Source organism: Oncorhynchus keta, chromosome 2, assembly GCF_023373465.1.
Source record: "Oncorhynchus keta strain PuntledgeMale-10-30-2019 chromosome 2, Oket_V2, whole genome shotgun sequence".
In the NCBI taxonomy this organism is placed as follows: domain Eukaryota; kingdom Metazoa; phylum Chordata; class Actinopteri; order Salmoniformes; family Salmonidae; genus Oncorhynchus; species Oncorhynchus keta.
In genome coordinates this window covers 52,550,455-52,567,518 of record NC_068422.1, presented here as the reverse complement: position 1 = coordinate 52,567,518, position 17,064 = coordinate 52,550,455, and the positions used below count along the sequence as shown (strand labels likewise).

The 17,064-nt window shown below is 41.7% G+C and overlaps 1 protein-coding gene across 1 annotated transcript in view; it reads left to right on the top strand.

Annotated features, from left to right (window-relative positions):
• The window catches only part of LOC118402723 (MAM domain-containing glycosylphosphatidylinositol anchor protein 1-like), a 416,200-nt gene that overhangs the window by 170,614 nt on the left and 228,522 nt on the right, over positions 1–17,064 (top strand). The gene's annotated exons all lie outside the window — the stretch shown is intronic.

Genomic DNA, 17,064 nt, shown 5'->3' with positions numbered 1-17,064 from the left:
AAATGTATTCAATTTTGAGTTTGCATCCCAATATTACTCTTTATATAGGATAGGATAAAGTAATCCTTCTCACCCCCCTTAAAAGATTTAGATGCACTATTGTAAAGTGGCTGTTCCACTGGATGTAATAAGGTGAATGCACCAATTTGTAAGTCGCTCTGGATAAGAGCGTCTGCTAAATGACTTAAATGTAAATGTAATATACATCACAGAAGACTGAAATATAACATAACCGTTTGACATAGAAACACCATCTTTTCTGCATGGTAACATTTATTAATTATGAAATAATGAAATATATTAAAACATTCCACTCATGAGGCCACTAGGTCATTTGACAGCAGGAAAGGGACACTTACGTGGGAAATGGCGGAAGAAACCTTTATGCTCAAATATGGATATAATAACCATCATATCAAAGTCAACCCGGATGTCTTAGCTGTGTCTGAATCCTGGCTTAGGAAGCCACCAAAAACCCTGAAATTTCCATTCCTAACTATAAACATGTTCCACCAAGATAGAACTGCCAAAGGGGGCGGTGTTGCAATCAACTGCAGAGATAGCCTGCTATCCAGGTCTGTGCCAAAACAATTTGAGCTTCTACTTATAAAAATGCTCTCACCTTTGCCGCTTGCTATAGACCACCCTCTGCCCCCAGCTGTGCCCTGGACAGCATATGTGAATTGATTTCCCCCATCTATCTTCTGAGCTCGTGCTGCTAGGTGACCTAAACTGGGACATGCTTAACACCCCGGGCGTCCGACAATCTAGGCTTGATGCCCTCAATCTCACACAAATTATCATTGAACCTACCAGGTACAACCCCAAATCTGTAAACATGGGCACCCTCATAGATATCATCCTAATTAACTCACCCTCCAAATACACCTCTGCTGTTTTCAACCATGAAACACTGCCTCATTGCCTGCATCCGTAATGGGTCTGCGCTCTCTAATGGGTCAAACACTTCCTAAAACACTGCTGCCTTTCTAATTGACCTGCCCGGGGTATCCTGGAATGATATTGACCTCACCCCATCAGTAGAGGATGCCTGGTTATTCTTTAAAATTGCCTTCCTCAACATCTTAAATAAGCGTGCTCCATTCAAAAAATGTATAACTAGGAATAGATATAGACCTTGGTTCACACCAGACCTGTCTGCCCTTGACCAGCACAAAAACATCCTGTGGCGTTCTGCATTAGCATCGAATAGCCCCCGTGATATGCAACTTTTTAGGGAAGTAAGGAACCAATATACACAGGCAGTTAGGCAAGCTAAGGCTAGCTTTTTCAAACAGAAATTTGCAGCCTGTAGCACAAACTCAAAAAAGTTCTGGGAACGTAAAGTCCATGGAGAATAAGAGCACCTCCTCCCAGCTGCCCACTGCACTGAGGCTAGGAAACACGGTCTCTACCGATAAATCCACTAAAATTGGGAATTTCAATAAGGGCTGGTGCCCTGTAAGCCGGCCCAAGGAGACGCACTGGAGACCAGATGCGTAGAGCCGGCTTCATGGCACTTGGCTCGATGCCCACTCTAGCCCGGCTGATACGCGGAGCTGGAATGTACCGCACCGGGCTGTGCACCCGCACTGGGGACACCGTGCGCTCCACAGCAGTGTTTTAGGGAACGTTTGACAGTGATGAGGGGTGGTCGTTTGATCGCGGGCCCGTAGCGGATACAAGCAATGAGGCAGTGATCGCTGAGATCCTGATTGAAGACAGCGGAGGTGTATTTGGAGGGCAAGTTGGTCAGGATGATGTCTATTAGGGTGCCAATGTTTACGGATTTAGGGTTGTACCTGATGGGTACCTTGATGATTTGTGTGAGATTGAGGGCATCTAGCTTAGATTATAAGACTGCCGGGGTGTTAAGCATATCCCAGTTTAGGTCACCTAACAGAACAAACTCTGAAGCTAGATGGGGGGTGATCAATTCACAGATGGTGTCCTGGGCACAGCTGGGAGCTGAGGGGGGTCGGTAGCAGGCGGCAACAGTGAGCGACTTATTTCTGGAGAGATTCATTTTTAAAATGAGAAGTTCGAACTGTTTGGGTATGGACCTGGAAAGTATGACATTACTTTGCAGGCTATCGCTGCAGTAGATTTCAACTCCTCCCCCTTTGGCAGTTCTATCTTGAAGGAAAATGTTATAGTTGGGTATGGAAATCTCAGGATTGTTGGTGGCCTTCCTAAGCCAGGATTCAGACACGGCAAGGACATCAGGGTTGGCAGAGTGTGTTAAAGCAGTGAGTAAAACAAACTTAGGGAGGAGGCTTCTGATGTTGACATGCATGAAACCAAGGCTTTTTCGATCACAGAAGTCAACAAATGAGGGTGCCTGTGTAACGACGTTCGTCTGTTGGAAAAGGAGCGGACCAAAATGTGGCGTGGTGGTTACTCATGTTCTTTAATGGAAATAGAACGATACATGAAATAACTTAATAACAAGACAATAAACGAAACGTGAAAACCTATACAGCCTATCTTGTGAAAACAAACACAGAGACAGGAACAATCACCCACAAACACACAGTGAAACTTAGGCTACCTAAATATGGTTCCCAATCAGAGACAACGAGAATCACCGCCTCAGGCAGCCAAGCCTATGCTAGACACCCTACTCAGCCGCAATCCCAATGCCTACAAAACCCCAATACGAAACACAACAAAATAAACCCATGTCACACCCTGGCCTGACCAAATATATAACGAAAACACAAAATACTAAGACCAAGGCGTGACAGCCTGGGGACATGCAGGGCCTGGGTTTACCTCCACATCACCCGAGGAACAGAGGAGGAGTAGGATAAGGGTGCGTCTAAAGGCTATCAAGAGCATAGAGCATTGGGGACAAGCATTGGGGACAAGGAATAAAAGGAGCAGATTTCTGGGCATTGTAGACTATATTCAGGGCATAATGTGCAGACAGGGGTATGGGGTGCGGGTACAGCGGAGGTAAGCCCAGGCACTAGGTGATGATAAGAGAGGTTGTATCGCTGGACATGCTAGTTATAATGGGTGAGGTCATCGCATGTGTGGGAGGTGGGACAAAGGAGGTATCAGAGGTATGAGGAGTGGAACTAGGAGCTCCATTGTAAACTAAAACAATGATAACTAAACTGAACAACAGTATACAAGGCATATTGATATTTGAGAGAGACATACATAAACAGAATGGAGTACCGTGATTAATGGACAGTCCAGCGGGCATCAGCTATGTAGCCAAGTGATCATAGTATCCAGGGGGCAGCAGTAGACGGGACAGGGAAGCCGCACTACGCTAGCACGCGGGCGACGCAGAGTTTAAAGTTAGTAGCCCGGGGCTAGTAGGAGCGTCTGCTCCGAAGGAGGCCGGTTGAAGGCACAGCGGATGGAGTGTTCGTCGGCAGACCAGTCGTGGTGGTGCGGCGGAGCGCCATGTCGATAGAGAATCCAAGCCAGATGGCGAAAGAGGTATTGTAGAATTTAGTTTGCTAGCCTGAAGATGTGCCTGGCTCACGGCTAACTGGTGCTTGCTTCGTGGCAGTGGTGTTAGCCTCTATAGCCAATCGGTAGCAGCGGTGATCCGGTGCCAAGGTCCAGAGTTTACAGCAAGGATCCGGTGGAATATTGGGCTCTAGCCATGTATGACTGGGGTTCGGGTGAGCAGCTGAGTAGGCCGGGAGTTGGGCCTCAGGGATAGCTTCGGTACTGGGTGCAAGCTAGATGTGAGGATCAGACGTAGTGGTCCAGGGATTACGGCAGGAATCCGGCTTTGTTGTGGAGAGACAGTCCGATATTGGTAGACTGGCGAGTATTATCCAGGCTAAAAACAGGGCTGGCTGTGCAGAAGGTAAAAGCCACTAGCAGTGGCTAACAATGACTAAATAGCTTGTAGCTAATTAGCTGGTTAGCTTCTGGAGCTTCTTGAATGTGTTCTAAAAATAAAAAATAATAGCGATTCCGTATCACATTGGGTGAGGCAGGTTACCGGAAGGTATAATCGAATTAAAAATCGAAAAGAGATTGAAAATCAAATTGAAATATATGTACAAAATATACGAAGAATACAAAAGTACACGAGACGAACAAAACCCGTCTTCACTGCTACGCCATCTTGGATAGATTTAAAGAAAAACATTTATTGGTAGAGTTGAAATGGATGGAAACACATCTAAATGTTTATTTTTATTACATATAAACAAAAATAAATTTTGAGTGCACGATTTCATCACACACTGATTTGGAGGAAAACTACCACTGGTGGGAATATCTGAATATTTTCTTTATGCGGATTCAAGAATATTTGCATGAAAATCTGTCGCCAATTGGATGGAATCCTAGTGAATTTCATGAATGCATAACTTTCCCAGTTGGGTTGCTTACGTTCATTAGCAAGATATTTTCCGGGGTGCAATTGCTCATAAAGCCATTCAACTTAAGTTGTGCTATGAATGTAGTGCAGTCTGCATGAACCTGGCATACAAATGTAATACAGGTTCCTATGTCCCAAATAGCAGCCAATTCCCTAAATAGTGCACTACTTTTGACCAGGGCCAATAAGGCACTATGTAGCGAATAGGGTTCCATTTGGGACTCAGCCTGTGTTTCTTCAGTTGGTCTTAATGTCTTATTGACTGTATGGTAACATCACAGTTGACAGCCTCAGAGTCACAAGGAGTTGGTGTCAGTATCTCTGTAACTTTGAGTCTGTTCTAATATGGCCACAGTTCAAGGTTGTTATCTGATGTGTTATCTGCTGTCAAGGCTTTTGCATTGTCCTTGTATGCCATGTATATGGATGATTGCAATGCCTTTAGGCTAGGACTCAATTGCTAAATGTTTAAGATAAAAATATATACATGATTTGCAAAATGGGCAACATTATAGATTTTCTCCCCCCCCCCTTGGGGCTCCTCCTTTAACCTTTACTCACTGCCCTGCTCTCTTCTCTGTCTCCCAGCACAAACTATGGGATGTCTGAGATAATTAATTTGATAATTAGTCTTCTTATTTACGTTATGGTAACGGAGGTAGACCCCTTACTAAATCCTTGAGTATGGCCACTTTGCGGTGGTCATTAAATAGGTCTAAATACCCCCCTCTTAGGTCGATTATGACCCACTGCTTGAATAATGGCACAGCCGCCAAAATGTCTCTGCAGAGCAAAACAAGTCAAACCAAACTGAGACGGGAAAATACAACATTTAGCTGCAGTCATTCTTCTACCAGGCTAGTCAAACAAGTCACTGCACCCTTATCCACTTGAGCACTGCATGGCAATTGGGGGGAAAGCTGCAGCAATAGAGGATGAAACAAAACAGTCAGAACAAAATGGAGGCGGCTAGTATTATGGGAGGTGGCTTTTTCCCCAGAAAATGTGGCCCTTTTTCACTGGTCAAAGTTTTTTTCACTCTGTGTACTGTTTGCACTTCATCTTGTTTGGTTCCAATTGTCAAGCATTTTTGGTGTATTTTTCCTAGTTATTTTGAAATGATGCAGACAATTACACTGATAGAAGCCACAATCTACTTGCAATATTAAAGCTGATCAACCTCACCCCTAAACAAAACATCCTAACACTAAAGTTATGCGCGTACATCCTTGCAACAAAGAGCTCTGTAGCATGATTGTAGCATGATTGTTAACGCTGATGTCGCGACCCTGACAACTTAACAGTGAGTGAGTGATGACCATGAAAACATGCAAGACTGATGGCTTTAGTTATGTTCAAAAAGTATTATACTTCTGGATTTATCTAGATCTATTTATGATATTTTACTTTGCCTCGTTGGCTTGCAAACTTGCTAGTAATCAACCCTCGGATGACATCTGCGCTCTTGTAGACCAGGGGTACTTAAATACTGTTTCAGAAAGTCCGGTCACACATATTTCCTACAGTGCCTTGCAAAAGTATTCATCCCCTTTCCTATTTTGTTGCATTACAACCTGTAATTTACATGTATTTTTATTTGGATTTCATGTAATGGACATACACAAAATAGTCCAAATTGGTGAAGTGAAAAAACAAACTTGCTTCCAAATATTCTAAAAAAATAAAAAATGAATAGTGGTGTGTGCATATGTTCTCACCCCGTTTGCTATGGAGCCCCTAAATCAGATCTGGTGCAATCAATTATCTTCAGAAGTCACAAAATTAGTTAAATAAAGTCCACCTGTGTGCAATTTAAGTGTCACATGATCTCAGTATATATAAACACAGTTTGTTTTATATATATGAATCCAACCTAAGTATATGTAAACTTCCGACTGTACACCTGTTCTGAAAGACCCCAGAATCTGCAACACCACTAGGCAAGGGGCACCACCAAGCAAGTGAAACCATGAAGACCAAGGAGCTCTCCAAACAGGTCAGGGACAAAGTTCTGGAGAAGTACAGGCAGGGTTGGGTCATAATAAAATATCCACAACTTTGAACATCCGACAGAGCACCATTAAATCCATTATTAAAAAAATTGAAAGAATATGCCACCACAACAAACCTGCCAAGAGAGGACCGCCCACCAAAACTCACGGAGTAGGCAAGAAGGGATTTAATCAGAGAGGCAACAAAGATAACCCTAAAGGAGCTACAAAGCTCCACAGCGGAGATTGGAGAATCTGTCCATAGGACCACTTTAAGCCGTATACTTCACAGAGCTGGGCTTTACGGAAGAGTGGCTAGAAAAAGCCATTGCTCATAGAAGAAAATAAGCAAACACGTTTGGTGTTCAGAATAAAAGGCACATGGGAGTCTCCCCAAACATATTGGAAGAAGGTACTCTGGTCAGATGAGACTAAAATTGAGCTTTTTGGTCATCAAGGAAAACGCTATGTCTGGCGCAAACCCAACACCTCTCATCATTCCAAGAATACCATCTTGGCAGGGACTGGGAACTGGTCAGAATTGAAGGAATGATAGATACAAGGAAATTCTTGAGGAAAACCTGTTTCAGTCTTCCAGAGATTTGAGACTGTGACAGAGGTTCACCTTCCAGCAGGACAATGACCCTAAGCATACTGCTAAAGCAACACCTCAATCAAATTGAGAATCTGTGGTATGACTTAAATATTGCTGTACACCATCGGAACCCATCCAACTTGAAGGAGCTTGAGCAGTTTTACCTTGAAGAATGTGAAAAAATCCAAGTGGCTGGCTATATGTGCTAAGCTGATAGAGACATATCCCAAGAGACTTGCAGCAGTAGTTGCTGTCAAAGGTGGCTCTACAAAGTATTGACTTTGAAGTGGGGGGTGAATAGTTATGCACGCTCAAGTTTTCTGTTTTTTGTCTTATTTCTTGTTTGTTTCACAAAAAATATATTTTGCATCTTCAAAGTGGTATGCATATTGTGTAAATCAAGTGATACACCCCCCCCAGAAATCTATTTTAACTCCAGTTTGTAAAGCAACTAATAGGAAAAATGCCAAAGGGGTGAATACTTTCGCAATCCACTGTAGGTGGCAAAGGTCTGGATATAAAAAATAAATATCAGCTTAGTAACAAACCCCCACCTCGTGACCCATGAAACCCCAATAGATAACCGACATACAGTAATAGGCTACTGTTGTCTTTTTGATGAAAGAGAGACTGGACCTTGGTGACGGGTCAGGGGTCTAGACCCAGGAAAACTTCATTCACACTTCAAGAAATGTCACAATGTTAGCCCAATTAGCTGGAGAGAGTGAGAACGTTCTGCAGCCACAAGGTCCTGAGAGATTGCTAGCCAGTGGGGAATTCTGACAATTTGGGTAGGACCCTGGTGGCTGTGACATCACTTCTTCCTGGCTACATCAAAGACTTTGACCTAGTAAACCCTAAAAGAGGTCAATGGTAATATCCTGTCCACAGTACATATTTAGAGCCTCGCGGTAAACAGTAACACATTATTAACATTGCTTTAGGGTATAAGTTAAGGTCAATGGGCTAGGGGTCAGCCTCTGGAATGTGGTATGCGTCCCAAATGGCACCCTATATAGTGCTTTACATTTGACAACCGCCTGAGGATGTGGTCAAAGGTGAGGATGTAGGAACTAAGGTTGGGAAGTGAACGAGGTCTGATAGGAGCTGATGACATCTGGCATTCGGTAAGATGCCTAAGCACTGCAATACCAAGCAGCGTGCGAAACAACACATTGCAATGATATCCATTCTTAAGATCTATTTTTAGTTATATCATGGTATACAGTACCAGTCAAAGGTTTTGGCACACATGCTCATTCCAGGGGTTTTCTTTATGTGTCTATTTTCTACATTGTAGAATAATAGTGAAGACATCAAAACTATGAAATTACACATATGGAATCAAGTAGTAACCAACAAAAGTGTTCAAAGTAACCACCTTTTGCCTTGATGGCAGCTTTGCACACTCTTGGCATTCTCTCAAACCAGCTTCATGAGGTAGTCACCTGGAATGCATTTCAAGTAACAGGTGTACCTTGTTAAAAGGACATTTGTGGAATTTGTTTCCTCCTTAATGCATTTTTGCCAACCAGTTGTGTTGTGACAAGATAGCCCTATTTTGGTAAAAGGCAGAGTCCATGTAATGGCAAGAACAGCTCAAAGCAAAGAGAAACGACAGTCCATCATTACTTTAAGACATGAAGGTCAGTCAATGAGCAGACTAGTCTGTTACTTTAAACCGTTAAGGTCAATCTGAAAATGTCAAAAACTGAAAGTTTCTTCAAGTGGAGTCACAAAAACCATCAAGCGCTATGATGAAACTGGCTCTCATGAGGACCACCATAGGAAAGGAAGACCCAGAGTTACATCTGCTGCAGAGGATACATTTATGACATGCTGTCCAAACCGGACACGCACAAGTTGATTTTGTTCACCCACACCACACAGAAGCGATCAGGACACGTAGGTTGAAATATCTGAACCAATTATATTAATTTGGGGTCAGGATGAAAAGCATTATACATTTATGGCAATTTAGCTAGCTAGCTTGCTGTTGCTAGATAATTTGTCTTGGGATATAAAGAGTGGGTTGTTATTTTACCTGAAATGCTCAACTCAACCTGAAGCTCCTCAACTCCGATAATTAATCCACAGATAAAATGTAAATCAAATGTGTTTCTCGTCATCTCTCCTTCTTCCTTCAGGCTTCTTTTTTTCATTGGACTTTATTTGACGGTTGACAACCAACTTCACGGTGCATTACTACAACCGACTGGAGTGTGGACGTCAGTTCATCTTTGAAAACAAATGAGGATATGGCAAGTGGGTAAATGCTTCTAAAAACTAATGAGGAGATTTGAGAGGCGCGTTGAGCATCACAAACAGAGCCAACTTCTATTTTAACGCCTGGCCACACAGATGCTCGCTGTCGCGCAATGATTGAATAACGTATACATTTATTTTGCAACGCATGCACACGCGACGTGAGCGGTGTGGTCAGCATGTTAGAGTTAACTGCAACTCAGATTGCAGCCCAAATAAATGCTGCAAAGAGTTAAAGTAACAGACACATCTCAACATCAACTGTTCAGAGGTGACTGCGTGAATCATGGGCGAATTGCCGCAAAGTAACCACTAAGAACAATACTAAGAATATACTTGCTTGGGCCAAGAAACACGAGCAATGGACATTAAACCGTTGGAAATATGTCCTTTGTTCTAATGAGTCCAAATTTTAGATTTTTGGTTCCAACAACTGTGTCTTTGTGAGACGCAGAGTAGGGGAACGGATGATCTCTACATGTGTGGGTCCCACTGTGAAGCATGGAGGAGGAGGTGTGACAGTGTGGAGGTGCTTTAATGGTGACACTTGATGATTTATTTAGAATTCAAGGCACACTCCACAGCGTTCTGCAGCGATACGCCATCCCATCCGGTTTGCACTTAGTGGGATTATCATTTGTTTTTCAAGAGGACAATGACCCATCCCACCTCCAGGTTGTGTATGGGCTATTTGACCAAGAAGGAGAGTGATGTAGTGCTGCATCAGATGACCTGGCCTCAACCCAATTGATATGGTTAGGGCTGAGTTGGACTGCGGAGCAAAGGAAAATCTATCAACAAGTGCCCAGCATATGTGGGAACTCCTTCAAGACTGTTGGAAAATAATTCCATGTGAAACTGGTTGAGAAAATGCCACGCTTGTGCAAAGGGAATATAAATATGTTTATTTGCTTAACACTTTTATGGTTACTACATGATTCCATATGTGTTATTTCATAGTTGTGATGTCTTCACTATTATTCTACAATGTAGAAATGTGTAAAAATTAAGAAAAACCCTTGAATGAGTAGGTGTGTCCACACTTTTGACTGGTACTATATATTTTTTTAGCACAGCTGTTGTCCCCTTTACAATAGGGTTGTGTTCATTATGCTCCAAATTAAAGAAAACCGCTTGAAACAAACTGAGACTGGACCAATAAGAAACACACATTTTCGGTTTCACCTGCGAAACTTTAAAAAACATTTTCAGTTACCTGCCCTAATGAACTTGATCCACTGGAGCAAGTGGCCTTTGATAGACCTCACAAAGAGAGGGGGAGTCAGTGGTATTTAAATACAAGTCTCTCTGGAACCTGGACCAAGGCTGAGAGTTTCCTAAAATGGACATTATACACCAGTACCATGGCTGAGGGTGTCCTACAATGTGCCCCGTACCTCACATGGTTGCAGCATGTTGTCCTCAGATGTCCATATGGCTCCCAAGGACATGATGAGGCGATATATATATGGGCCACATTTTTCAAACATGAGCTCAGCATTTCCCACAGGGGTTGTGTTGAGAGATGCATCAGTTACAGACTATGCCCTATGGCATGCAGGCAGGAGGAAAACAATTTTATGACAGCATTTCAAACAAATTGTGTTTTTGAAGGAATGTTCCGTACATTTCTTTACCAAACATTTATAATACAGATTACGAACATGTAGGAGTGTGAAAACCGCGTCCAAACGCGTTCTGCATATCAAAAGCTATGTATGGTAATTCTTCCAGATTTTACCCTCCGTGACGGATTTGGTGATAATCATATTTTCTGTTTCAAAACTACAACAAGCTTTATATTTCCTGATCTCTGTTTTTCCCACCCCCTGAACATGGGGAATTTTTTTTTAAGTTGGCGTTCCTAGTTAAAACAGCCATGAGAGTGTAGTTCTGTGTCAGTCAGAGAGCTTCTCTTTACAGTCAGATAAACCTATAGTTTATAGAATGACTCCTGCAGAGTTGGATGATTACAACTTATATTAAGTGTTGTTGAATAGTCAGAATCACCTTTATTTGCCAAGTACATTTACACATCTGGAATTTGACTTAGTGAGAAGGTGCTGCCAGCAATAGACAATGTATAAAAACCAGTGGAGGCTGCTGAGGGGAGAACGGTTCATAATATGGGCACGAACGTAGCAAATGGAATTGCATTAAACACCTAAAACCCATGTGTTTAATTTATTTGATACCATTCCACAGACTCCGCTCCAGTTATTACCACAAGCCCTTCTACCCAATTAAGGTGCCACCAACCTCCTGTGATAAAAACAGAATACAGTATCAGAACAGTAAACATTCAACTGTGGAGTTTGTCAGTTTTGTTGGTGAGTGAACGCTGGAGTCAGAGGAACAAGCCAGGAAGGGGAGCACAGAGGTCCCGTCTCCCAAAGCGCAGGAGAGCCCCGGCGTGCGTCCCCCTTCTCCTCCAGTGTAGAGCTCCATAGTCTTGGCTAGTAGACTGACTTGTAGTTATGACATGTCCTTTCGCAATATTTTGATGCATGAAGACAGCATTTCGGGGCACAAACCAGTTGGCAATGAGTCCCCAATATTCAGTAGCTCATCCAGAGTGAAAGTAGTCCGCATATTGATGCAAATCCAGGAGTAAAAAAAAAAAGATTTGAACAGCAACAAAAGCTGGGGAGGTTCGTACGAACACTAACTGTGGAGACTGCCCTGACAGTAATGCCTACAGAGACAGTGTTTGTTGTAATGTGTAAGACAATGCACAAAAGGCTGGAGAAAACAGTCTAAATCAGCTGTGCCAAGAGAACAGATGACAACAGACAATGTTTTGCTCCTGATAGCTAATGTTTTTGTATCGGCCTAATTGAATATAGTGCTGTTGTGTATCGTTAGACTGCTATCGCTACTAGATCATTTTCGAGTTCTGCCTGGTTTGTGTGTGTCCAGCTAGTGTCCATCTTGCCAGAAGATACCAACTCTACGGATACACTTGTTTAAACTGAGCTGCACTGAAGTCGGAACGCAATCATGGTTACATTATGACACCATGGAGCTTGCGTGAGATGTAGGTCGGAATATTTACCTCAATGCAGGGATGTGATATGCCACTCTACTCCAAATTGGACCTTTATCCACATTGCTCCATCGAGAAGATTGAAATACTGCTAGTTTTCCCGAAAAACTGCCATTTTTGTCCTTATGCTAGCTAGCAGTAACCATAGCAGCCATTATGGAATGGCACATTGTGTTGAACAATAAAATAGCTGGTTAGCTAGCATGAGTATGAAAAGGGCAGTTTTCCTGGTAAACTAGCAGTATTACAATCTCCTTGATGGAGCAGTGTTTGGTGCAGAACATTTGTATTCCTGAACTTATTTAGGCTTGCCATAACAAAGAGGTTGAATATTTATTCTGCCCTACAAAGGCAAAACACAGAAACTATACTTTTGGTCCAAATTGAGTTACGACTGAAATCAGGGTTTGTAGTATCTGTTTTATCTTGTAACAAAGTGTCCTGGTTCAATTATGTTCAATTTCCGAGAATATGTCATGTGTAAGTTACTGCACTTTGTTCCACCTTGTTCCACTGGCTTTGTTCCACCTTGTTTTTATTAATTCAGTTACCCACTCTACCATACAAAGGCAAAGAGCAGTAACTACCCAAATAGTAAAACTGAGAAAAATGTCTTGAAAGTTTATTTGCTGTCCAGCCAAATATGTTGTAGGTACATAAGTGATAATGCACTGATGCATGAACTTATTATGAAGTAATAATTAGGCACATCAACCATGACCACTGATTTCACCCCTAAGTCAACTAAACGACCATACACATTCCAGTTGTGGAAAGCTCTTAGAGACTTACCAAAAAATACTCACAGCTGTAATCGTTGCAAAGATGTTTCTGCAAAGTATTGACTCAAAACGTATGTAAATTAGATATTTCTGAATGTAACTTTCAATACATTTGCTAAAATATCAAAATAATACATGTTTTCACATTGTGTGTGGGTGTAGATGGGTGAAAGTAAAACAAACATTTCATTCATTTCAAATTAAGGCTGTAACACAACAACATGTGGAATAAAAGTCAAGGGGTATGAATACTTTGAAGGCACTGTTCTCAATTAAAAAATGACATCAATAGACAATGTATATGAGGCAAACCATATACCAGATTTTGTGTGTGTTGTTTAATTGCTGACATACAATCGTTTGGTGCAAATCCAACTCTTGTAATTTAGGTACAGTATGAAAATAAGGAGATGACAATTGGGCTACAGGTGATGAGCAATTCAAGGTAACATTATGAGCTTCCTTTTATTCTATACATTTTGGTAAGGTTGCTTGCAAAAAGAATGCAGTTGTTCCCATAATAGATAGACCAGGGGTATTCAACTTTTACCCTTCGAGGTCTGGAGCCTGCTGGTTTTCTGTTCTACTTGAAAATGAATTGCATCCACATGGTGTCCCAAGTCTAAATCAGTCTCTGATTAGAGGGTAGCAATGAAAAAAAGCAGTGGAACTGGCTTTGTGATCCACAGTTGAATTTGAGAGAGATAGACAGTGCTGTACGTGGTGACCTATGTATCACTGACCCTGGATAAGCTAGGCACTGGGCTAACATAACTAAACTTTTAGGTCAATAATATGCTGTTTTTATTAACATTTTGTTGGCTTTAAAATCATGACAGATATTGAACTAGCTAGTTATACTGTAATACATACTGTAGGTAGTTTACAAGGTTAGCTGACTTTTCATTGTGGCTAGCTACTTCTTATCCCCTATGCTAGCATGCACAGCCAATTATCACTCCAGACATACTTTTTTTGTTTTAATATGGCTAGCATTGTAGACGATTTCTCCCCTCTTGCTGCAGCTTTAGCTCATCTCGAAATAACAGAGGAATGCGTGTGAAAACCAGTCTGCTCCAAACGTTCTAAAAGGTTTTGTCACCAGTGCTTGTTTTGTTGGCAATTTTAGTCCTCAAGCACTGTTGCTCCTGCATCACTCATCTTGTGAGCACCTTTGGTACTCTGCCCAAGCAAGGCATTTGATTTGTTTGAGGAGTTGCGAGACATCACCGATTTACACCTGGGCATCACTGATTTTCAAATGAAATGAAATCAAATTATATTTGTCACATGCGCCTAACTGTGAAATGCTTACTTACAAGCCCTTAAGCAAAAATTTCACAACCCCCACATGCAAAGCCTCAAGGAAGCTGTAATAATCTCATAATTCTAAAAAATTACTTCCTTGTTCGATAAAATGCTATTTCTTCACTTATTTGTTCAAATTTGTTTACATTTCTGGGCAATTTGAATAACTAGGGCCACTAACAACTTTTTTTGTGGAGGCAAGTTTCTTTAATGATGTAATTTCTACCAATTGTGCCCGCTGAGATATTTACCAACAATCCATTTTTTGACTTGGACAGAGTTTCTCAACCCTGGTCCTGGAGTAGGCTAAACCCACAAGATTGTACATTGTTACCCGGGGATGGGAACTCCAGTTCTCAGGGGCCTGATTCGTGTCACACTTTTTCCCCAGCCATATAGCTAACACACCTAATGAAACAAATTGCATTCTAAACTGAATATAATTCGAGTCAGGTGTGTTAGCTGTGGAGCAGTTGATTATTGGGGTTAGGTGTGTTAAGTTAACCTAGACATACATTACACAACAACGCAAATCTTTACATTGTCAGAATATTGTTGTCATCCTGAGGTCTGCAACCGGTGTGCTCACATTACACGAGTTTGCTCATATTGTGAACTGTCTAGACACCTCCCTGTCCTGCGACGATTTCCAGATGTGCCGTGGCATCATTACCAAAAATGTTTTAGAAACTCTGTCATTATGCCTCTGACTCTGTGGCTGTAGCCAAGAATGAGCTGAGTAATAGAGGGAACAAGTCGCATCGTAGCATTACCCCTCACTACACAAGATACGACTGAAAATGTCTGGAATGTCAGAAAAATTGTTGGGACCTAAAATGCGTATCAAGCGTGTGCAATACCTATAATCACGTCTTTCACTCAGTCACAATTATGTGACCCATGACATCTTGGTCGGAGCCTACAACTTTACATTTACCTATGATCCCAGAAATGTGTTGTGGGATCGCAAAATTGCATTTTGAAATAGTGTAATATATGGCCAACTTTAGCTGGAGCGGGGGCAAAGTGTGTCAATCAGACCCCGAGGACTGTGTTTCCCATCCATGTTTTAAGCACAACTGATTCAACTAATGAAGGCTTCTATTCAACTACGTAATTATCAAGGTGGGGGGCATGAATGAGGAGTAGAATGAGGAGTAGAACCTTGGGAGGACAAACTTCTCTGAGAAATTATACTCTTGAACAAATTAAGTCATAAAAACCAGAAACGATTTCCCATCCACCTTTGGTTGGCAATTCAGCATTCTATTTCATTCCATTGTATGACGTGCAAAGTCACCTGCGCTGTAATTTCAGCTTGTTTGCCAAGGAGTCGAGAGAACAAAATAGTTTTCGCAACAGGCAATATGAAAGTAAGTGTCACTCCACAATGACAGCTGCCGCTTTGCATCCAATAAGTCTACTTATTATCGGTGGGTTGTTTTCAGGCATTTGTTCTGTATTGATTTAGAAAATCGAGAGAGGAAATAATATTATCAATCCAAACACCTGAAAAGTGATGATTTATGGAACAAAATGCTAAAAGAATTCAGAACTGTGGAGGGATTTGATCAAATTCCACAGCCCCTTGAAACCCTTGGTCACTCTACTCTATCTACTCCATGCTCCACCATGCTCCACCTTGCTCTCCTAAACCTTTCTTATCCGTATGGTTTTCAGCGATTAACTTCGTCCACAGTTGGCTGCGTGTGAACTACAATTCCGAACGCTGTGTTTTAACGTTTAGAAACATCAATAGTCATTGCATGTGAAACAGTTTTTGAAGCATATGCTGAAATGCCCCTTATCTTTCAAATAAATAAGATACACCTACTGTAGAAGTTTTGCACAGATCCATAGACTGTGTGTGCCTCCAGTTGACAAACTACACTTCCTCCACTGTTACGATTACACACAGGTGTTAGGAGCACTCTAGATAACTAATTAGTACATGTGGCAACCTACATATCTGTCTTTCGTAAACAAGTGCTGTAAAATGGAGATATGGCTGTGTGGGAACACTTAACCTATAAATATGTGTAATAATTTAACCTTTTAAAAAAAAAAAAAATTCTTACAGATATGAAAGATATAATTCCTATTTTTCCAAAACTGGACCACAAGCAAAGCGTTTTAACGTTCAGAACGAGCATCGGGGCTCTTAACAAATTTCCCCAGACCAGAAGACTCTTATCGTCAATAGGTGCTAAATGTCGTTAGCGTCTGTGAATGGGCAAGCGACCACCCAAACTTTTTTACTTCGACTCCTTCTCCAACAAGTGAGTGATGATCACATAAAACTGTTTGTCATAAACGGCTCGTAGGATATGTGCACAATATATCAAAGGGCGTTGAGGAAATTAATAATGCTGGTAAGTATAACATTGACTTGCAGTATTCTTGGTCCTATATGCTGAGGCAAGGGAATCTGGAGAGTCGAGGAAAACTCGCTCCCCACGAGTCTTGATTCATAGCGAATGAAAAATCACCAAACAGTTCTGAAAAGGAGCTCAGAAAACAGTCCAAAATGAAACTACTTCTTAGCTTTGCATTTTAAACTCAGATCAGTGTTCTCATTATTTTCCAAATGTAGGCCTTGTGCTTGTTTTTATGCTCTCTTTAAGGCTATGTGTGGATTCTTGAATAATTGACGAGGCGCTAGCTGGATCAAACGCGGATGCCAGCCTCTGTTTGAGAATTTGCTTGAACGCACAGAGTGA